Genomic DNA, 23,516 nt, shown 5'->3' with positions numbered 1-23,516 from the left:
TAAGTACAACTGCACTGGCGGAGGGGGCAGCATGAGTTGTGGGGTGCACCAGAGAAAATGCTTTGTAAAGTGGCAACAGGGTGGTGGGGGGAGAATGTGGCACTGATGAGGAACAGGAGGAAGAGAACTTCATTTGATAGAGAACAGAATTTCAGAGGTCAAGCTGTCATCTTTAATGCAAGGTGTTATCATTTGGATCTTAAGTGATCCTCAGAGGTCTATGTGTTTAAGCCTTGGTCCCCAGCTTGATGCTACTGGGAGGTGGTGGAACCCTTAAGAGATGGGGCTTTGTGGGAGGTCTCAGGTCATTGGGTATGGATTCTGGACCCTTCCTTGTTCTCTCTTTTGTTTCCTGGCCATGAATTGTTTTACTCTCACCATCATGTGTGCCTTACCCACAGGCCCAAAGCAACAGGGACAACCAATCATGGACTGGAATCTCCAAAATTCTGAGCCCAAATAAACCTTTTTGTCTTTATAAGTTAATTATCACAGGTGTTTTGTTATACCTATAGAACGTTGACTAACACGCAGTGGTAATTGGGGTTGATCTTGGGCCTAACTAAATAGATCCTAATGGCACAGTTTGAGGACTTGAGGGCTAAGAGCTGGCTGGCAGTGGAGAGGTGTTATGTTCGTCTCCAAGTCCATGGCAGAAGCTTTATGTTTTTTTCTTTTTTCTTTCTGGGGAAGGAACTAAGAACCTTGTTCATGTTAAGCAAACGCTCTACTAATGAGCTACACCCCCAGCCCTAGAAGCTGTATCTAAAGACGAATTCTCTGGGATAGCTTATAAGGTTGTTTTATTTTTCTTCCAAAGGTGGGTGTTTAGGTAAAAGAGAAAATATTACGGTTTCTTTTTAAAAAATGTCTGCCCTACATATTGAGATGGAGCTTCCTTCCTGGGAGGAACTGCAATAGGCAGCAGCTAAGCATATGCCCAGTGGTCTTGGAGACCAGGGCACACCTTCTACCCCGGAGTCATGCTAGTGGCCTGTGTGCATCATGGGAAATTCTTAGAAGAGTCCAGCCTCAACAACAGAGTTGGGGAAGGGAAGGTTGAAGCTTGAATAAGGATTTACTCTTTTCCAACCTACCCTGTTACTCATTCTCCTGGGACTTCCCTGTCTGTGTTTTGTTTCCCTTGGTAGGGAAGGCTGTCAATGAAAAAGTATTTATTAATCCCACTCTTTGCCTAGAAAGCATGAAGTCCCTTATGTGACCTCTTATGTCTTAGATGCTAGAAAAGAAAAGGCCAAATGTGTCACTAAAATATCAGAAGTATAATACCCTTTGTGCTAAGATCATCAATTTCTTCCAATTCCTTCAGATGGATTCCATTTAAACTGATCCTAACTGTATCAACTATATCCTTCCTTACCCTGATTTATACTGAAAGTAAATTGAGCATAAGATTAAATCAGTTACACACTTACTTTCACATTCTGGACAATGTAGGTAAGTGGACAGGACCCAAAGAAGAACACTGTCCCTTCATCATCCTTTCAATAAACACAGGTAGGGAGACAAGAGGCCCCCAAGGCTGACAGCCACATCTCAAGGTAATTTGGCCTCCAATGCTCAGAACTGGAATCAATTTTAAAGATGGTTCACTTTGTTCTCCTCCCTGTCCTTTCAGGCAGAGTTTGTTCTTGGGCCTAACCAGATTTTCCTACAGCAAGGTGAGACTTCTCTTCTCTTAGTCACCCTAGAAAAGGGGGAAACTCAGAGTGGAAAGAGAATTTGCCCGAAGTTACAAGTCAAATCATTGGATGAAAAGTGCCAAATACATTATTCAGAATTCTAGGACCTCAGAAAAGGAAGAGACCATACTGAGCAGGATAAAGGAAAGGAATCCAGCACACACAATTGCTTACAGAGGACGTAAGAGAGACCATAAATAATAGAAAATTTTAAATAGGTCTTTAAGAAATCTAACAGCAGAATTAAGTAGAGTTTTGTTTGTGTTGTTGTTGTTTTTAAGAAAAGAAGTCTCCCTAGAATCCCTCAGATTGCTTGCCTCCGTGGAGAGAGACTGGCCTAGGAATACCTAGCCTGAATTTCTAAGCACGTTTGTTTACCATGAGAATAGAAGCTTCTAGTGCAGAGAAATATATGAGAAAGGAGAGAGGGAGAGTTTGGAGAGCAGTGCTTTACAGGTAAAGCAAGAGGTACCCTGGAGACAGAAGAATGGGTCAGGGAGGAAAGGAAGGAGCAAGATGCTTAAACACCCAAGCCTTGTAAATGGGAGCAGAGAGGCACAAACTCCCCCTTCAAGGTGTCTCTGGGTGTAGACTGAACTCTTGCTGGAGAGCTTATGTCCTCCCAGCTAAGACAATGATGACATAACCTTTCATTTTCAGTCAACTAATGGGCTGCATTAATAGCCTTTTTTATTAGCTTTTTATGAGAGGATGATTTAGTCCTGGCTCTTCAGTAATTAGTCAAATTGTCAAGTTGCTCATAAGCCAAGACGAATTAGAAATGACCATCCTCTCTCCTGAAGTAGTCTGATATGCCTGGTGATGGTCTTTTCAAAGTGTTCAGACAAGGAGGGAGTCTGCAGATACCGCACAGGTGAGCAGGTTATTCCCTAGAGCTTATGCACTTTTAAGTCAGCAGCCCCCATGGGTGGAGGAATTACTCAATCCTAGCCTTGGGAGCAAGAGGCCAAAACAGAAGCCAGGCGTTATGATTTAATGGAGTTTAATTAAGTATCATTCCCATTGGAGAACGATTTTCTAGGTCATTAATCTGCAATCTTCCTGTTGCAATTGATTCTTCTCTGGGAGAAGAGGGGAAAGTATTTTCTTCCCTTTGAAGGAATGAAGCAAAGAGATTTTATGAATTTAATGCCCAAAGAGATTCTGTGAGAACGTCTTAGAACACTGAGTTTAGAACAAACCAGGACTGGGATTTGGAATTTAGTAAGAACTGATATGCTGATTTGGGTTCAAAGGTATTACATAAATGAATTATATAACAAAAGAGCTGAGGGAACTTACAGATCATTTCATCTAAGCGTTTCATTTGACACGGAAGGGTCAGACAGGGAAAGACACTGTCTACCCACAGAGCAGGACAGGAGAGACCCTCAGGATTCTGTTGATTCCTATTCCCTTCGTATCTCATTGCATGGCCTTCCTCCCATACAAATCAACATCCTGGCCACACTGGAAGGCAACACTTTATTTTTCCATCTCAGTCCTCCTCTTCCATATGTTCCCTCTTCTTCATTTCTGAATCCTACTTAGCCTCCTACATTCTTGTCTATCCTATATGTATACATAGAGGCTAGAGCAGGGTGCTATGCATCCTCATCAATGCACAAAGGAAGGACAAAACCTATGTATGGTTTAATCATGCCCAGTGCTTGCTGTCAAGGCTTGTCCTGATTTTGAAAATGCTGGACACTCACTATGGCTAAATCCTGCTGCTACTCATACTCATTCCTTCCTTATTCTGTTCTGGCCTCTAAATCACGCATCTATGTTGTTTAGGTGCCAGGGAGGCAAAACACTGAATAATGGAGACTACTGCATTTTAATCTCCAGATGTGGAGGAGAAAAGCTGCTTTGATGAAATCTTCTTAGAAAATTGCCCCCACTCTGCCCACTGCCAGAAAGAGGCCTGTTATGGCTTGGATCTTAAGCGTCCTTCCCAGGCCATGTGTTAAGATTTGGTTACTGCCCTGTGATGTTATTGGGAGGTGGTGGAAACTTTAGGAGGTGGAGCCTAGTGGAAGGAAGTTAGGTCATGGGGGGGGCGTGCCCTTGAAGGGGATGTTGAGATCCCAGCCCCCTGCTCTTTCTTTACTTCACAGTGGCCATGAGGTGAACTGCTATGAGCTCCTGCTGCCATTGCTGCCACAAGCCCAAATTGGGCCAAGTGACCATGGACTGAAACCTCTGAAGCCATGAACCAAAATAAATCTTTCCTTCTTTTAAATTGTTTATCTTAGGTATTTTGTCAGGGGAATGGAAATCTTACTAATACAAGGCTATTGGCTACAACACTTTTCCTTTTATAGAGAGCAATTGGAAGCATAAAGAAGGTGACTGTCCAAGGTCACCAAGGAGGTTAGGACACTTCTGAGAATAATTCAGATTCTCTGACTGTAACCTCCTTTTTTAAACTACTACACTTCACTTATTAAAATCAGTACTGTATTACAGTGGGCATAATTCCAAATTAATAGAATCTTCTTCAATTGGTAGAATTCTTCAGACATTATAATTATTCATTTATCAGATGTTTGAGAGCTATCTTTCCAAAAAGCTCAAGGCATTATATATGAATCTAGGTAAAGTGGATAATAAGAAAATTATGAGGCAAGAACAGGTAACAAAAAACACTAATTCATGCTTGTCTTCAATAAGAACGTAGAGAGGGCTAGCTGCTGAAGGAAATAAAAAATATATAAAACACTATGAGCCTACACTTAATTAGAGAAGCACATAGGAAGAAGATCAGTGGCTTCCAAGGTTAGAAAAGTCTTCATGAATGAAAAAAAAAAAAAAAAAAAAAAAAACAAACAAACTTGAGATAGACCATAAAGGGTTGAAAAGATTTGGATTGACTTGCTGAGAAGAGAGGATTCCAGGCAGGAAGAAAGGCAATGGTCATAATAAGCATTATTGTGTTTTATTTTAGTCTTGATAAGGAATAGCATTTACCTTGGGAAAAGAATAGGAGATAGTATTTAATTGGTGGGGTAGGCAACAACATTGAAGGCCACCAGAAGCAAGGGTTATGAACGGAAGTGGGGGGGGGGGGGTGCGTGGAAAGACTAAGCAATGTTTAATTTAAAACTTCCAGCAAAGTGAGATCAAAAGGAAAAAGAAAAGGCCTGTTTATCCCGACCTTCCCAGGATCCACAGCAGATTCTGACACTCAGTGACAAATGGGACCTCGCAACATCTTTCTACAGAGACCAGCGAGAGGCCTGGAGTGGGGACATGTTCCTGGGCTCTTGGTGCCCCTTGGCATCCATAGGAAAGCAGTGCGCCATGATGCGGTTGCCATTTTCCTGCATGTGTTTGAAATCTGGACTGACAAGACGAACTGGATAATTTTGCTCAGTTACGTATTGAATTCTCTTCTCTGTGGTACAGGATCCCCTTGAAGCGTGACAGCTGCAATGACTTCCAGATGTTTGCCTCCTGTCTTCTAGCAGACTAGGGTGGATGTGGTAAAGTCCGCGATGGAAACCAAAAACCCAGCCAGATGTACCATGTCAATGTCAGCAACACACACATCTGGCTTCAATACCGGCAGCGATAACCAGAACAAATGGCTGTTATTCCCGCTGTATTCAACTTGTCAGCATTCCCCGTTAAAAGGCGGTGGGGGCAGGGACCGAGCAGGCTTGGGGAGTGACGTGGCGAGGCAGCGCTGGCCAGGGGTGCGGGCCCGCGCGTCCAGCGCGTCCCGGCCTCCGGGTCTCGGTGACTGTTCGTCCTACTGGGCGAACCGGGAGCCCGGGTGTCCACGGGGAGGCTGCGGCACGGCCCGGAGCTCTCTCTCTTACGGCCCCTGGAGGACCTCCGGGAAGCGGGGCCGCGGGCCTGCGCGCTGCGCTCTCCCAGAGGAGCCGCCTCTGAGGCCACCCTGCGCTGCGCACGTTCAGGGTTAGCGCTCCTGGGCGGCCTGAGGCCCGGGTCACTCTCTCCTGGAGGAGTGGTTGCTGTGCGTTGGAGTGGCCGTAAAGAACCGGAGGGAGGCATCTGGAAGAAATTCACAAGAGTTCAGGTCCTCCAAAGTGCACCAAACTGGGCCTGAAACTTTGGGAATCCCCTGGCCTCTCCCGACTCGCAGGGCAACGCGGAGCCATCACTGCTGGGAGTGCGCCCGCGAGCTGCTGCGCACGGAGGCCCGGGCCAGCACAGCAGCTCTCGCAGCCATCCAGCTTCTGGGTCCAGCTTTGCTCAGCCTGGCCTCCTTCTGGCCTCCCTGTTCCTCTCGTTTTTTGGTATTTAATTTTATTTTTTGGTGATGCTGGGACTGGAACCCAGAGCCTTGAGCATGCTAAGCAAACTACCATTGAGCTACACTACCCTCCCCCCATCCCCCTCTTCCCTCTCCTCAAGAATCCACAAGCAGAACTCAATGCAGTGGTGGTGGTGCAGGAGTAAATCTTAGCTGTTACTATTCCTGTGATCGTATTTTCCAAATAAAATAATCGGATGAGTAAATGTTCTGAAACCTGGGAAGGATGGTCACCAAACTCATGCATGGTGAGGAGCCTGCACTGTATGTTTATGAGCTGCTGCTTCCTTCTACCCATGTTTATCTCATTTATTCACAACAGATGTTGCACATTTGAAATAGTCCCTAAAGACTTGGATTTGGATCCTGATTCTGATGCCAACGAACTCTGAGGTGTGGTGAACTATCTTGGTTTCCTCCATTATAAATTGGAGATATATATATATATATATATATATATATATATATATATATATATATTAAACTTCACAGGGTTCTCTGACATTTGACTGAGAGAATATTTACAAAAAGAAGTAAGGGAAGTATGGGACTAGAATTCAGGTTGTGCCATGAACTTAACTGTGTAATTTTATGCTTTCCCCTTCATTTCTCTAAGCTTCAATTTTACCACCTGAAAAACTGGCCAGGGAGTGGAAAATGAAAAATGAATTTGAAAGGTATGATGTGTTACATATATGCTTGCTTTGTTATATGTATTTTTTTGCAAAATAGAAAACAGACTCAGAGAATTTATGTGACTTGCCCAAAATCGCATAATAGATAAACAAGTGTTAGTACTTACTTTGGTTTGGCTAAAGTTGTCACATAATCAGGTTTCAATCAGTCACCTCAACATGGCTTTGCAGTTTTCCTTCCTTCTATCTTCAGCTTTAAGGTCAGAGCTCTTGCTTCCTGCTGACTTGGTCACTGAAGAAGAAGGAGTTCATTTTGGAGGCCCAGTTTGAAACCTCTCTATGTATCCATTTCAGTGGCAGTGCAAGCCTGTAATTCTTCCTGACTGGAGGCTAAGGCAGGAGGATAGAAAGCTGGAGGTCAGTTTCTGCAATTTAGCAAAACCCTGTCTCAATAAAAAGGGCTAAGAATGTAGCTCAGCGGCACAGCACTCCTGGATTCAATCTCCAGTGCTAGAAACAAACAAACAAACAAAAAACAAACAAACAACAACAAAAAAACAACAACAACACCAAAAACCCAGAACAAAACAAGAAACCACTGTAGGTAAAGCCCCTGGAGTGCTCTCAGTAGCTTCCCTGGATTCTGCCTACAAAATTTCCAAGAAATAATTTCTCCCTTTCTGGTTCTACAGATGAGGACAAATGTTCAGACTCTCTCTTATTCAGTCTCTTCCCTCCCCATTCTCTCTGGCTCTCTTTCTTCTGGTCATTTCTCCAAGAATATCTTCCTTTTGTTTCCATTACCCTTTGTTAACTTCTCTCTCTCCTGTTATTTTCTCTGTTGAGTCCCTTGTACAATTTACCCATGAGGGTTTTTTAACTTCACTTCTAAGTTAGTTTTTATCCATTCTCTTAGTTAACCTAGCCAGGCACATTCTTGCTGTCATCTTTCTTTTTTAAAAAATTAACTTTAAGCAAAGTGTTGTTTAAGAGATTTAAGAGGTCCAACTTTACTACAAAGACTAAAATAACACAAACAAGAAAAAGCAATCTCTCAACCAATCCCAGGTACTCCTGACCAGAAATAATTGCTTTCAACTTTTTTACCTGTTTCTTCTTGGTATTATGTCCTTCTTTGTAAATAACACACTTATCCAACTTTTCTTGTTTTACTGACTTTAAGTTTTGTCTTTTGACTTCCAACCATGGAAATTAAGATTACATAGTATAGTAACAAGAGAGAAATTACCTGGGTTTAAATCCCAGGCCTGATATTTAACTAACTGGGTGAACTTTAAAAAGTTGCTTAACTGCCACATGTCTCAGTTTCCTCATGTGTAAATGGATGCTAACAGTAATTACCTCAATAAAGTAATTATGAACATTAAAAATTAAATATATGATGAACTTAGGATAATGTCTGTCACATAGTATTATATAAACATTGTCTGTTTTCATCACTAAACAAGCCTGCACATACTTGCCTTCTGCTCATCTTCCCAAAATAGTGTATCACCATTTTGGGTTAAATAAATATTAAATATTTATATTATAACTATATAAATATTAATCCCAGGTAAACCACATAGAAACCTATAATTATGCTTCCTCTCCCATTCAATCTTTTGTTTTTCCTGGAATTGATACTTTTCTGTTTTTAATATTTTGTTTGATTTTCAAGACTCTATTATAATTCATCCACAAAAATCTCCTGTCAATCCATTAAAATACAAGTATTCTCTTAGTTTTGTTGTTTTCCTTGATAACCCTTTCTAGAGCTTTTCAGCTTTCCTGTTGCCATCTGGACTGGTTGTTCTCTGGTCTGGGAGTACCTTCAGCATCATCCTGGTTTTATCTTTTTTTTTTTTTTTTAATTTCTTGTACTGGAGTCCTTGATGTCTAGATTTTACATGTGATGGAAACTGCTAGTTATCCTCCTGAATTCCTTCCTTCCTTATTTTATTAGAATAGAATAGTAGCTAATATGTCTACCCAACTCACTCTTAAAGCTAAAGGTTACCATGGGATTGGATTTTGCCAAATGAGTGCAAGTGGAACAAATGTATACCACTTTCTAGCCTGGTCTATAAAATCCTCCACACTTTTCCCCTCTGATAAGCTGGAACATGAAAGTGCTTACAATCAAACTTTGATCATACAGAAAGGGATAATGCCCTAAGGTAGTCATTCTAGATAATCATGATCAAACTTTGATCTGTATCAGAGTTATATGAAAGTCTTGTTAAATGATATTTCTGGGCTTGACCCCCAGAGTTTCTAACTTATTAGATCTGGTATAGGAACACACTTCTAATGAGTTCTCAAATGATGGTGACCCAAGTGGATTGAGAGTTATATTTTGAGAAACACTGCTGAAGGGGTTCCAAGAAAATAAGATAAAGATCACTCAAGGATCCCTGAATGACTAAATGGACCAGAATTGTCCTGTTTCATGGAATACTTGTTTTGGATAGTTATGTGAGGAAAAAAACTTAAGTTTCATCTTCATTAGCTGATAAATTATTGGGATATCTAAATTATAGAGTCAACTTTCCCATCACCATTTCTTCTTTTCTTACTCCCTTATTTTTATTTTATTTCATTTTTAAAGAGAGAGAGAGTGAGAGAGAGAGAATTTTTCAATATTTATTTTCTAGTTTTTGGCGGACACAACATCTTTGTTTGTATGTGGTGCTGAGGATCGAACCTGGACCGCACGCATGCCAGGAAAGTGCGCCACCACTTGAGCCACATCCCCAGCCCCTTACTCCCTTATTTTAGCAAAGAATAGTTACCCAATAGCTTCCTGAGAAAAGAAGTTTCTTGAAACTTTGAAACTCTGAAACAGTTTTTATTGTACTGGTACACTTGACTGCTAGTTTGGCTGGTTATAGAATTTTGGATAACAATAATTTACAAAAATTACAGAATTTCTCCATTGTCTTCATTTGCCATATGCATCTCAGTCTTTTATAACTTTTATAACTATATTCTTATGTTTAAGTTTCTTAGAACCTTTTATGAGCTTTTAATTTCCAGTGATATGAAATTACAGAATAATGTGTTTGGAGTGCACCTTTTTCCTTTCATGTTATATATATCGCTCTCTTTCACTTAAGACCCAATATTCTTTAGTAATCTTTACTGATTTCCTATCATGTGTTTTCCTGATTCTGTCTTTATGGCACCTATCACATATTTTCTTATCCTCTACATCTATAACTATATTTCTTTCTTTCTCTAACTTTATCTTTTGCTTTCCTTTTCCAGGAGATCTCCTCAATTATCTGCCAAAGAAAAGTTGATTTTTAAAACTACTTACATATTTAACTTAGTATCTTCATGTTTTCTAATTTTTCTTATAGCCTGCTATTCTCATAGATACAACATTTTTCTTTGAGAAATTTTCTTTTGCCCTCTGCCCTGTTTTTTCCTGAGCTCCTCTTTTTGGTTAGGTTTGTTTTGTTTCAATGTGTTTTATCTTAGGGGCTTCCTTCAAAAGTCTAGTGATGCTGGGTGCACTGGTGAATACCTGTAATCCCAACTACTTGGAATGCTGAGGCAGGATGATCACAAGTTGGAGGCCAGCCTGGGCAATTTATCAAGACTATGTTTCAAAATAAATATAAAAAGGGCTGGAGATATGACTCAGTTGTTGAGCATTTGCTTAACATGCATGAGGCCAGAAGTTCAATTCCCAGTAATGAAAATAAATAAAAAAATAAAAAAACCTAGTGATCTTTTTCAGCATGGAATGGGGGACAGTTTGTCAGGTTTTGGACTTCACCATAGCTTATGTGGGGGATGTTTCATTGGGAACATTTCTTACTCTTTTCTCTTGAACCCATTATTGCTCATGATGAATCTCCAACCTCCTATCTGGGAGCAAAGACAGAACCAGGGCAGAGAGTGTGTGAGCCTGGCTGTCAACATTTTGGGAGTTGGGCTGAGGAAGGAGACTCGAGTTTTACCTTTAGCAGGTATGCCTGCTGTTCCTTAAATACACTTTTTTTCACTAAGGTGCCTCATCCTACTTCTACCAGCTCCTCATGTCCCTTATAGTCTTTGGATTTGGACTATCCGTTCATTCTCTCCAGAGGGTAAATGGTCTGTTTTCCTTCAGAACCATGCTGGGGATCTGAAGGGCCTACCTGCTTCTTTTAAAGTGAGTCATGGATTTTAAATCATGGCATGGAGTTAGTTTTCTCTGACCCACTCAGTCAGTTATCATTCATCTGGTCTTCTTTTCAGCTTTCAAAATTTTGTTCACATCTTTTGACTGCTGCCATCGATTCTGGTTTTCTTAACTTTGTGGGTTTATGCTTTTTTGAGTTCTTTATTGTCATTTTTAGTGAGTTTCAGAAGGAAAAGAAATAGGAAACATCTGGCCATCTTTTACTTGAAGCTTCTGCCTCTTCTAAGTAAAAATGAAAACACTGGAATATCTAAATCATCAAATCTACGTTAATAGTTGTATTAGTGTGAAGGAATATTTTTCTTTTTCCTATTTTTTTGGTAAAATGTTTATTATTTTTACAATATTTTATTTATTTTTGTATTGTTTTGTTTTTGCAGTACTGGGGATTGAACCCAGGGCCCCATGCATTTGAGACTCTACCACTGAGCTACACCCCCAGCCCTTTAGAATATTTTAATCTCATTTCTTTTGATTCAGTGGTTTTAGTTCTGACAACTGAACCTAAAGCAACAATCAATGATGTGTGCAAGACAGTTTCTCAGAGGGTATTTATATTGTCAAGTATGAAAACAACCTAATTGGCTAATAATAGGAGATTGATTAAGTACATTAGGCTACATCTATGTAATGCCATACCTGCAGCATTAAAACTGATGTTGAAAGAGATTAGGGATGTGTAAAAATGTTCATGATACATTGTAAGTTTTAAGAAAATTACTAAAACCTTATGTAAAGTATGGTCTTTTTTAAAAAAGTGAATTTATATAAACAGATAATAGAATAATGATTTATGCATATATTATAATACTTATAATAGTAACATTATTGAGCACTTACTACTTGACTGGTTTTGTTCTAAATCCCTTATGTGAATTATCTTAGTTCATTCTCACAACATTCATATGAGGTCAATGCTATTATTATTTCCATTTTTGCTGATGAGGAAACTGAAACCTAGAAAATTAATATAATTGCCCCAGGGCACATAGAGCCATGATTCACACCCAGGCCTGCTGACCCCAGAGTCCATTTGCTTAACCATAATTACTATTGACCAAAATAATAAAAGGCTGATGGTATTTCAAGTGACTTTTTTTGTTTGTTTGTTTGTGTGTTTGGGGAATAAGAAGTTGGGAATAGAAGGGATACATAGAGGTCGAGCTTTGCTGCAGTGTTTTCTTTGCAATTAATCAGGGAAATTCTGCCGCTCTTCCCCATTTGTAAAATTCTGTTTTGGACTTCAGGGATTTAAACCATTTGTCTCTAATATGTGTTTAGAGATAGTACTGTTTCTGTGCTTGTCATGTATCATTAGACGATAAGTCATTGGAGGGCACAAGCTTTCTACGTTAAGTCAGATTTCATTAGAAACCAAACCCTGTAACAGGAAATCAGAGCAACAAAAAGATAAGGGAGCCCAACTTCTTCTGAGCAAAATTCTCCTGACTAAAGTTCTAGAATTTAGACTTTGTTATAGTAGAATTGGGCCTTGCTTTTTTTGTTCTTTTTGTGCATGCATTTCTCCATCTTATCTAGTGCAGAGACATTTATTGGCTCTCAGGAAGGGCTGTTGGCCTGCCAACTAGTTGTCCCAAGCAATAAATAATTGAGAAACTAATGCTGGTGCCACTTCCCCTCCCTGAGATTTACTCTGAGACCCTAGTAGGGCTAAGTCCAGTGCCTCCGTGCTATAGGACAGGTGCTCTTAAGAATATCTGAGCAATGCTTTTTACTTCTCCTCCTCTAGCAATTGCTCTGGGTCTCAACTGAACCTGATTAAAGGGTTTTCCTGATTTATAGAGTTCACTCTCACCTGCACCCCCATTCTCACCCTGTACTGCTTCAATTAGATCATTAAGATGCAGTGGGTTTTCAATATTGTTTTGCTGTAAAACTAAATGGGCTTAAAGTGTTCAGAGATAATGCATTCCTATATCAGAGTATTTATGAACGAGTGAAGATATTCTGGTTTGGCCCTAGTCCCACTTCTCTGAGCTCCACACATTAAAAACCATGTTTTTTTTATTTCTTCTTTTATTTTTTTTTAATGTTCCTTCTGCAGTGGTTGCCTCTGATTAATATCCTTGTGCTTTCTGAGACTCAGAAAGTGGTTTAGTTTTCCTAGGACATTTTAACAACAGCATGATTTACAGAGCAATTCATTGGAGCCAGGGGGCAATGTAATATAACAAAGCATTTTTCACAGGCACTCTGCTCTCCCTGTAGTTGCCACAAATGCAAAACCACGGATAGGAAAAGCCGAGGTGCAGACAGCACAGGAACCCAGGTAAACCCACGGAATGAACAAAAGACACAGGTTTCTAAAGGGCATTTTGAATAATCAAATATACAGTAGGAATCCATTAACCCATGTCAACCCAAGGCAAGTGAAAAGCAGGCAAGAGTAGGGGCAAGGGTCTCTCTCTCTCTCTCTCTCTCTCTCTCTCTCTCTTTCTCTCTCTCTCTCCCTCCCTCCCCCAGCCTCCCTTTCCCTCTCCTCCCTCTCCCTCTCAGTACTTGGGATTCAACCCAGAGGTGCTTTAATACTGAACTACATCCCCAGTCCTTTTTTATCTTTTATTTTGAGACAGGGTTTCACTAAGTTGCTAAAGCTGGCCTTAAACTCCAATTCTCCTGTCTAAGCCTCCTGAGTGTCTGAGTTTACAGGCGTGGCCACCACACCCAACTCTCCCTGGCATTCTAATTTGAGATATTGAGATATCAGCCACACAGTGAATTTGATTGGCATCACTATTTCACCAGGATTGCACTGAACCCAGCTTCCTGAATCACTGAGCCTTGTACCATTGAATGCCAAGGAAGGGGCTAGAATTAGATCCATATGACTCTTCAGTGTGTGCTGTGACATTGTGTAAGCAAGTGGCCCTTTCTGCTCTGCACAGCAGACGTGCTTCCCATTCAGAGTCAGTTTGCAAGTCATGGAGAGATTTAAAAGGAAGTTCTGCTTGTTAGGAACCATTTCCTCTTGGAATGCTTGCCTGACTGACTGCTCAGAATGAGCCCAGGGTGCAGAGGAACAAGGCTTCCAACAACCTCATGAGTTATTGGGCAGTGCAAGAGAGGCTTGACCATTAGCCCCAAATAAATGTAGCAGGAGGCCTCTGAGCCTTGAACTGAGAACCCATCTTCTTCTCCTGCTGGGAGAAGCAGCTGCCTATGGAGTTTTGCTCTGGACTTGACCGATGATTCATCTGACCATGTTTTTTCCTTGCTGACTCCTCAAATTCCTGAACTATAAAAAGGAGGATTTGAGGAGGGCCTCTAAGTCAATCAGTCAGTGAATAACTCTTGATTAAACAACCACCATGTGTCTAGCATCAAGCTTACTGCTGTGGTCCCTTACAAATAAAAAATAAGACATATGGTCCCTTTTCATGATGAGCCTAGAGTCTAGTTGGGGAAGCCATCTAAGAACATGTAAAATAATTTTTTAAAAAAGGATAAAGTGCTGAACTGTGTAGTGTCAAGTCTCAATGCAATTGAAGTTGCATTTAGAGGGCTGGAGTTGTGTTCATGAATGGGATGGAAATGCTGGTCTTCTGGAGGTCAAAATACAGTCATTGTAAGTTTACAGTTTTCTACACTGTGATATTTTTGAAAAAAAAATGAAGAGAAAGATATATAGGTTGAATTGTCTCTCATTCTGTTCATTTAACAGGTACACTACGGATGGAGTGCACATCAGAATTTTCATAGTGTGATGGCTATTCTCCAAGATGGTGCAATGACCCCTGAATGCTGGTATTCACACTCTCATGTGGCTCCCTCTTACCTGATGCCAGGGTTGGACTACATGACCAACAGAACAGGGCAGAAACAATGGTATGCCACTTCTGAGATTGGGAATAAAGACACAGTAGCTTCCATCTAGGCCTCTCCGTCTCTTTGTCTGCTTCTCTGTCTCTCTCTTGCATTGGGCAAAGCCAGCTGCCATGTAGAGAAGTCATGTGGAAGGCCCCACAGGGCGAGAGCAGAGAATTCCTACCAGTAGCCACATGAGTGAGCTTGGAAATGGGTCCTCCAGTCCATTTAAGTCTTCATTTGACTGTAGGTCTGGCCCACAGGTAGTCTTCAACTTCATAAGAAACCTTGAACCAGAACCACCCAAATAAGCTGCTCTTGGATTCTAGACCCACAGAAGCTATGTGATCTAATACATGTTTGTTGTTTAAGCCACTCCTACTGAACACTGTTCCCTTCTGGGTTGACCCCAACTCTAACTCTACACCAGTCTTCAGCTCAGGCTGTGATTTGTTCTCTCCAGGCTCCCTTAGACCCAGAACACATCACTGCAATGCTCTTCTACCTGGGACCCAATTCATACCAGCTCTTTCAAATTCAGGGTTGTCAAAAAACTCCTCTCAGTGATTGAATCAGGCTGTGCAACCACTCTGGGCTTTTAGTAATCAGAGATTTCCCAGCTGTGAGTGCTCCAAACAGTGCTACTGAGTATGCATAAGTTTGGGTCTTCAGCCTCCTGATTGGACATGACCCATAGTCTTCTATGTGGTTTGTGAAAACCATGGAATGGAAAAAAATATGCAAAGGAATGGTGTCTCCACCTTCCCTGTGGTAGTGGACATGGGAACATGAGCTGCTCATCCACAGACATTTCTGTGGCATTTGCAGTGGAGAGAATGGTCTGAATCAGGAATCATAAAACTGCCCACAGACATAGTGGTGAAATCCTACCATTAATGAAGCACTTGCTGAACACACAGTTATCTTTTGGCCAAAGCTAAGAGCTGATGATGTTCTCAGACTGACTAGACTTCGGGGCTTGTCATACTTTGGGAGGGCAACAAAGAACCACACTGGGAAAGTCCAGTGAACCACAGAGAGAGAAGAACAACAGTGCACTCTGCCTTCATGATAACTGCAGTCCCTGTTATCTTCTCCTTCCAGAACTCTCTCCTTTGGGGAGAGGCAATTTCTAAAGCCATGGGAGGGAATTATTTTGGAATTCTTTATCCAGTCATCATGTCTGGTAGAGAAGCTTCTATTTTTCCAACCCTTTCCATCCCATCTCCATTTCCACAGCAATGCCTTCATTTTGGCCTTTGTCATATCTTATCTGATTTATTACAGTTGTCTTATACCTGGTGATAAGAATTATCTTTCTAAAACAAAGATCTGATAATGAAATATCTTTGCTTGAAAACATTGCCCATGAGATATAATTTAAAATTCTGGAATATGGTATGTAGAATTCCCCTAATTCCATTACTGAAAAATAAAAATAGTTTTTATACACATAGTGTAAAAATCTTGGCTTGAAGTCTGGTCCATGACTTTACAAGTTCCCTCATCCTCTTTTAAAACATGAGATTATGATGCTGGGCTACTACAGAGCTTGGCACATAGTAAGCATGCCACAAATGAGTGTATCATATATAAATATCTCTTATATTTGGTAGTGGTATTGGAGAGAGTGAATTTATATATTATTATTTCTCTGTGTGTGTGGTGCTGGGGCTGGAAGCCAGGGCCTTAGTGTATGCTAGAGAAGAGCTCTACCACTGAGCCACTCAACCCAAGTTTATGTATTATAGCACACTCTTTCTTAACTGCTATTATTATGGGGCTTTTTCTTTCTTTCTTCCTTTCCTTCTTCCTTTCTTTTTTTCATTTTTTTGTTTTTGCAGTGGTGGAATTGAATCCAGGGCTTCATGCGTGCTAGGCAAATACTCCACCACTAAAGCACATCCCCAGCCACTGTGTATTTTAAGTAGCAGTTATTTAACAATATCTTACATACTCTAAGTATATCTTTTTATTCATATTCAAGCATAAGTCATTCTTAAATTCTGTCCTGAGTGGTTTGATTTCTCTGCATATAATATCTTCTGTCAGCAACTAGTGAAAATTATTCTGTCTGTTATGGTTTATATTTTTTTTCCTGTAAGTTTACCAAAACCTTTTTGAAAAGACTGGGAATTGTCAGACCTCTCAGCCCTTTCCTCTTCTCACAACAGCCTTGTAAGCACCCCAGTCATGCCCTCATGATTTGATATAATTATTCTGGGTCTCCCTGCACATCATTTTAAAAGATATTCCTTCCCTGTAGCCTCAACAAAGAAGTTTTACACATCCTTTCTCAGTCATTAGCCAAGCCAAGCAACTGGCAAATCCCCAGGTAAATAGAATCTTTTCTCTAATTCTAGAAATGCCAAGACCAAGAACAGAGAAAATTATTTGGAAAAACACAGCCCTACCTACAAGCAAATTTTATGTCTGCAAAATAGTAGAAATAAACTAATATAAATACTAAGAACTAATATAAATACTAAACCTGTTTCTTCATTTCCATTAATATTCATGTAAGTCAATATTTTCTGACTGAAAGTAATAAAAACCAATGGTAGGTGGGTGTGGTTCCACACATCTATAATTCAGTGACTCTGGAGGCTGAGGCAGGAGAATGGAAAGTTTGAAGGTTGCTACCATAAGCAACTTAACGAGACTGTCTTAAAAAGTAAAAAGGGATGGGATATGGCTCAGTGGTAAAGCTCTCTTGGGTTTGACCCCCAGTACGAAAAACAAAAACAAAGACCCAATGGCATTTAACTTAAGGAAAAAGGAATAAATTGGAGAGTTTTTGACCAGGTAGTATGCTCAAATGAATTCTTTCTAAAGTTTGGGTGTGTGCGTTCTATTTTCAAAGTTCTAGGAGAAAAAATCCTGGCTTTCCTATCATGAACATGCCCAACAAGGGAGTAGAAAGTGGATGCTGGGTGATCAAAGAATCAAAAAATCAACTGATGTGTATTCAGTGACACATCAGCGTCTTCCCAGGCTGCTTCAATCTGCCCTTCCTTTCTACCTCCTTCTCATCCCTTCCCCTAGAAGTCCTATTCATCCTTCAGAACTCAAATGTCATCCCAAAAGAAGATCTGCATATGGCCAAAAGTGCAGAAGAAGATGCTCAACAGCACTAATAATTAGGGAATTGCAAATCGAAGCCACAATGAGATATTACCTCCCACCCATTAGAATGACTACTACTAAAGAAAAAGGAGGAGGAGGAGGAGGAGGAGAAAGAGAAGGAGAAGAAGAAGAAAAAGAAGAGGAGGATGAAGGTGGCGGCTGAGGATGTAGCTCAGTGATACTAGAATGCTCCAGGCCCTGGGTTTGATCCCCAGTAACACACACAGACACACACACACATACACACGCACACACACACACACACGCCCCAGAAAATAACAAGTGTTGGTAAGGATATGGAAAAATTTGAGCTTTTATGCATTGTTGGTAGAAATGTAAAATAGTATGGCTCCTGCGCAAAACACTATGGCAGTTTCTAAAAAATTAATTAAAAAACCAGAATTACCATATGATCAGCAATTCCACTTCTGGGAATATACTTCCAAAAGAATTGAAAGCAGGGTCTTAAAGACATATTTGAATACCCTGTTTTTGTAGTAGCATTAGTTGAAAGGGGAAGGAACCCAAGTGTCCATCTACAGATGAATGGATAAGCAAAATATGGTACATACAAACAATAAAGTGCTATTTGCCCTGAAAAAGGAAGGAACTTCTGATATATGCTACAACATGGATGAACCTTGAGGATGATTATGCTACGTGAAATTAATCACTCACAAAAAGACAAATACTGTGTGAGTCCATTTATAGGAGGTACCTAGAGTAGTCAAATCCACAGCAGAATGGTGGTTGCCAGGGGCTGGTAGGATGAGTATCAGGGAGTTATTGTTTAATGGGTACAGAGTTTCAGTTTTGCAAGATAAAAGAGTTCTGTGGAGGATGTCGTGATGGTTACACAACAGTATGAATGCACTTAATGCCACTGAACTCTACAATTAAGTGATTAAGACGCAAATTTGGTGTGCATTTTACCTGGTTCAAATAGTAATAATAGATGAATAGGTAAAAAGAGCTACCCAATATCTATAGGCTAATTCCCCACTAAACTGTGATCTATGGCTACATATATAACAAATAACAAAACATTCTTTTTTAATATTTATTTTTTATTTGTAGTTGGACACAATACCTTTATTTTATTTCTTTATTTTTATGTGGTGCTGAGGATAGAACCCAGGGCCTCACACATGCTAGGCACGTGCTCTACTGCTGAGCCACAGCCCCTGCCCCAACAAAATATTCTCTAATAATTTCTTTCAAGGAAAATTACAATTTAAACAAAGACTATTACTTAAAAAAAAATTCCCCTCAAGTGTCATCACTTCTGTGCCTACTTCCTAGGACTATTGTCTTCAAAATTTGGTGTAGAGAAGAATCATCTAAGAAATTTGTTAAAATACATTTTCCTGGGCTTCCCTCATTGAGATTCTGATTTGGAAGATCTGGGAGGAGGCTTGGGAATCTATATTTTTAACAAGTCCAAATTTGCTTCATATGGTCTGCATATCCAGGTCTGTCCTTCTGCTATGTGCCTGTGGCTCAAGGGTTGTGTCTCTGTGAAGGCCCTTACCATCTCCTTTTGCCTCTGTTCCTGCCTCTGGCTCTAACCTGGGAAGGGGTCCCACCTCAGGAGCCTTGTATCCTCACTACCCAGCACTGTGTCAGGAGCATAATAGAACTTTTCATATATGCTTATTGAATGAATTGCTGTCTCTCATTAGTGTTTGCAATTGTTAATAAACCAAAGAGACTCATAGCCAGGCACAGGGATACATGCCTACAATCCTAGCATCTTGGAGGCTAAGGCGGGAGGATCCCAAATTCAAGGTCAGTCTAGGCAACTCGGCAAGACCCTATCTAAAAATAAAATTAAAAGGGCTGGAGATGCAGCTCATTGATAGAGCACTTGCCTAACATGTGTTAGGGTTCAGTTCCCAGTACCATAAAATTTTGAAAAATAAAAAAAAATAATTTAAAGAGAGATTTGTAGAGCATACTATCTTAGAATAGACTACTACTGAAATGAGGAACACAATGGTCAAAAGCTCCTAGCCTGGCCAGGCTTCAAGGGTCCTGGTGACCTTCAGACCCTGCAGGGTGACAGTGGGTGATAGCTAATGGGAGCCCAGGGGAGGGAGAGAAGATGTAGTTTATCAATAGAAATGATCCAAGTCTTGAAATATCAACAGAGAAGAAAAGGGAAGCGGAAGATGACCATATAAGGCCAGGAACTCCCCAGAAAGTTCCCCTGATTTTCTGAATGCTTTAAACCAGCTCCTCAAGAGAAGCGTCCCCTGCCAGAGAGGCAGGAAGACAAGCTCAGGCAGTGCCGCCAGACTGGGGGTCTGCCAGCACCTGCAGCCTGCCTCCCAACCAGGCACAGGGGCTTTTTTTGTGTGTGTGTGTGAGGAAACAACGAATAATCCCAGCTGGCAGGGTACCCACTGAGGAAGTCAAGAGGCTTGGCTTTTAGTCCCCTGCACTTCCCATATGCCGGTGTGTTTGTTGGCACCATGCTGGTGTTAATGAAAGGAAGTGTGTGTGCCTCGGGCATGGTACCCTGGCCTCAAACCTCATTCTTTCCAGGGGTCTCCACCACAGTGCCGCCACCAGTAGAATCAATTAGGCTCCCTCCCAAGAGTCAGACTGGGTTTCCAAGCCTGGAGGTAAAACAAATCCCCCATTGCTACAGCTTGGGGCTCACAGAGCAGCCTCATGTTTCACCCCCATATCTGGCCTGGGAGCTCCAGGGGCCTGCTTTAGGGGACAATCTACTGAAATGAATAGAAAAATGATTCACAGGAGTAACCCACCAGTCTGAGAGATCCAGGGGCTGCAGAGAATCTACTTATTTAATGAACTGGAGGCTTTCCTAATCCTTCACTACTTGTTTTAATGTTTTAACTCTACTTGGGCCTGGTCTTATAAACAAGTTTTTATGAAGCCAGAGGAAAGGTGCCCCAAACAGAGGTGAGCAGGCTTCCTTCCTTAGGAGTTGGTTAAAGTTACACCTGAAGTATAATAGTCATCCTTAAAACACTACCAGAAAGCTTCCAATTGTCCAGCCCATTCTACAAGTCATTCACCAAAGAGCCAAGCAGAGGACCTGTGGGCGGAAACTGGGGCTGATGGGCTTCCTCTGACAGGGTCTGGGTGTGTCCAAGTGGGGCCCAAGTTGCTCAGTCTTTTCTTGGTTCTCGTGCAACACGGAGGAGGAGGCTGGCCTTCAGTAACCGCCTTGTGTGCATCGCATGGCCCTGTGGCAAATCCCAGATCCCTGTGTATCTCTGCCCTCCCTTCCCTGTGGTCACTGACCTCATGATGTCCTGACATGCAGAATCATTGCAGAACCTGCTCCTGGACCCACACACATATTTTACTTCTTACATTATGGCCTTATAATGAGACAGAGATGGTTAAAGATGAAAGCACTAAGGCAGAGAAAGATGGTGGAACCAGAATTCAACCTTTGTTCTTTAAACCCCAAACTGAGAATACTCTCTGCTAAACCACACTACTTGCTCCAATCGATTCATTTACCTTGAGCTGTTTGGGACTTGGTGTATTTTAATGTCCATGCATTTTGTGAATATCCCCTCTCCCTTCCCTAACAATTTTAACACAGATGGGATTGCTAATAACAGCCACAGAATACCAGATGTCACTGGGGGACTTTTTACTTAAGGAAGTTTGCCCCTAAAACTATGCCCACCAAGCAGTTCCTTTGAGTCATCCTAACTCAGAAAGAGAAAAGGCAATGTAGAAAACCTACCACTCTGGAGGTCATTTTTAGCTCCTGTGGTCCTTTTACAAGGTAAAGTTAGACATCCTTTGGACTGGTCTCTTTAGCCCAGAGCAAAATCATCTAAAACTTAAATGACTGAGGAGATAAAAATATGAAAGAAGATATACTTTAAAATATATCTTTATTATTAACAACTGTAAAGGAAATGTAGCAACTACAGGGTGCAGAGTAATAGCCTGGAGATTCTTTCCAGTGGTTCTACATCTTGGAACCAGTTTTTGGATAAATACATGACAAGCCTCTTATGCTGGGCTGGGTAGGCTTCCTGGAAATGAGGTATACCACAGGACTACTAAAGCAACAGGGTCAGCAGGGACCAGGCGTTCTTAAGCTATAGAACTTGAGAACCATTGAAGGAAAATACTGTTTAGCCCATCCTGGCTGCATACCTTCCTCTTCTGGAATCCTTTGAGGCTGGGCTCTGGTTACCAGGAGGGTATGAGCCACCAGCATGGGTTGTGAGATGCGCCACTGTATAATGAGGCTTAGTGGAGCACAAAGTTGCCTAAGGAAACAGGGCTTGGAAACTGGACTTTGGTTTGCCAACCCTACCTCAAACACAGCCATTGTTCTGGAGAACTCAGTTAAGCAGTACTAGCATAAAGAACCACGTTGTTACTTTGACAGAGCTGAGCTCTACACCCCATGGTTCAAATGAACCGCCTTTAGACACCAAGAAAGAGGAGGAAGAGAAGTGCAGAATCCTCCTCAGACAGGTTCTTAGCATCAGACAAAATTTTCGGACCTTGGATAGAGAAATAGAGAGAAACTGGAAACAAAATCAATTTTTAAAAACATTTTTTAAAAAGAGCATCTTGTAACCAGTTGTTCCAAGTTCGTGAAAAGCTCCCAACACTGAGTTTGTTGCATATGATTCAGAGCCACATGGATTAAATTTCCCTTAAAATATACATCAATTTGAAGATTAAAGGGGTAAGTAGCTGAGACAAGACATGTTTGGATTTCTGTCAAACTTGGAGCTTTTGGAAAGCAGTTTAGAAGGCAGGATGTGGCTTCCTGGGACTTCCCTTGTCCTCCTCTTTCATTGATGTCTGTCCCATGTTTGGGCCCATTCTCCTCAATGCTACTTCTACAAGAAGTCCTTCTTTTTGTAGGGACTTCAGCTATCAGTGGTTGGTTGCTCATCTTTCAACGTTTCAGGAGCCTCCACACACCTAGTCCAGATACTTGCAAGATCCTTGGCCTCACATCCAACACTGGAGAGCGTTGGATCTAGGAAGGACATTAGCGATCCTTAAGACCAACCCTACACTTCAGATGAAGATATTGAGGCCCAGACAGCTAACTCGGTTCCTTCACGACTCCACGGAGAGATACCTTAGGTGCCTTCACCAAAATCTTAATTGGCTTTCCAAAGTTGGTTCTCTGCTGTGCATCTCTCCTGGGAAATTTGGTCCCTACTCAGTCTCTTCTGTGGTTCATGATGATCACCCACAACACTAAACTCTTCTGGCCACCTTTCCTCTCCCACAGGTCCACGCCTATTCAAGTCAGGTCCCTAGTCCCTGACTCTTCTCCCATCCTCCCCCTTACCCTCAACAAGAGTCTCCTCTTTTCTCACTACTGCTTCTTGTTTACCTTGTCTTCCTTCCAAGATCAGTTTCCTCCTTGCCCTTTCTTTGTAGGGCACTGGGAATTGAACCCAGGGTCTTACGCATGCTAAGCGCATGCTTTACCACTGAGCTATATCCTCAGGCCTCAATTTCATTCTTGATGCACCACATACTACTAAAGTTCTTTGGGTAAGGGTTTATGAGTAGTCAAAATCTGTCTTTTACTTTGAAAAGTACCTGTACTTCAGCGTCAGTGGTAAATGGTAATCTGTATGGAATTTGGGGTGGATAGTTATTGTCCCTCAGCCCTTTGAAGACATTTTCTTTCTCTTCTTGCCTCTTCAGTTGTCATTAAGAAGGGTTCACTATAAGTCTAATTATTGTTGTCCCTCCCCCTCCTTGTAGGT

At 41.3% G+C, this 23,516-nt stretch overlaps 1 non-coding gene across 1 annotated transcript; it reads right to left on the bottom strand.

Moving 5' to 3' along the window:
* Positions 1 to 23,176: 23,176 nt before the first annotated feature.
* Positions 23,177 to 23,249, bottom strand: Trnaa-agc (transfer RNA alanine (anticodon AGC)). The gene has a single exon. It is a non-coding gene; the product is annotated as a tRNA-Ala (tRNA).
* Between the last annotated feature and the right edge of the window lie 267 nt (positions 23,250 to 23,516).

The sequence above is a fragment of the Callospermophilus lateralis genome, chromosome 4 (genome assembly GCF_048772815.1).
Source record: "Callospermophilus lateralis isolate mCalLat2 chromosome 4, mCalLat2.hap1, whole genome shotgun sequence".
Taxonomy (NCBI): Eukaryota; Metazoa; Chordata; class Mammalia; order Rodentia; family Sciuridae; genus Callospermophilus; species Callospermophilus lateralis.
This window is presented reverse-complemented; position numbering and strand designations above follow the sequence as displayed.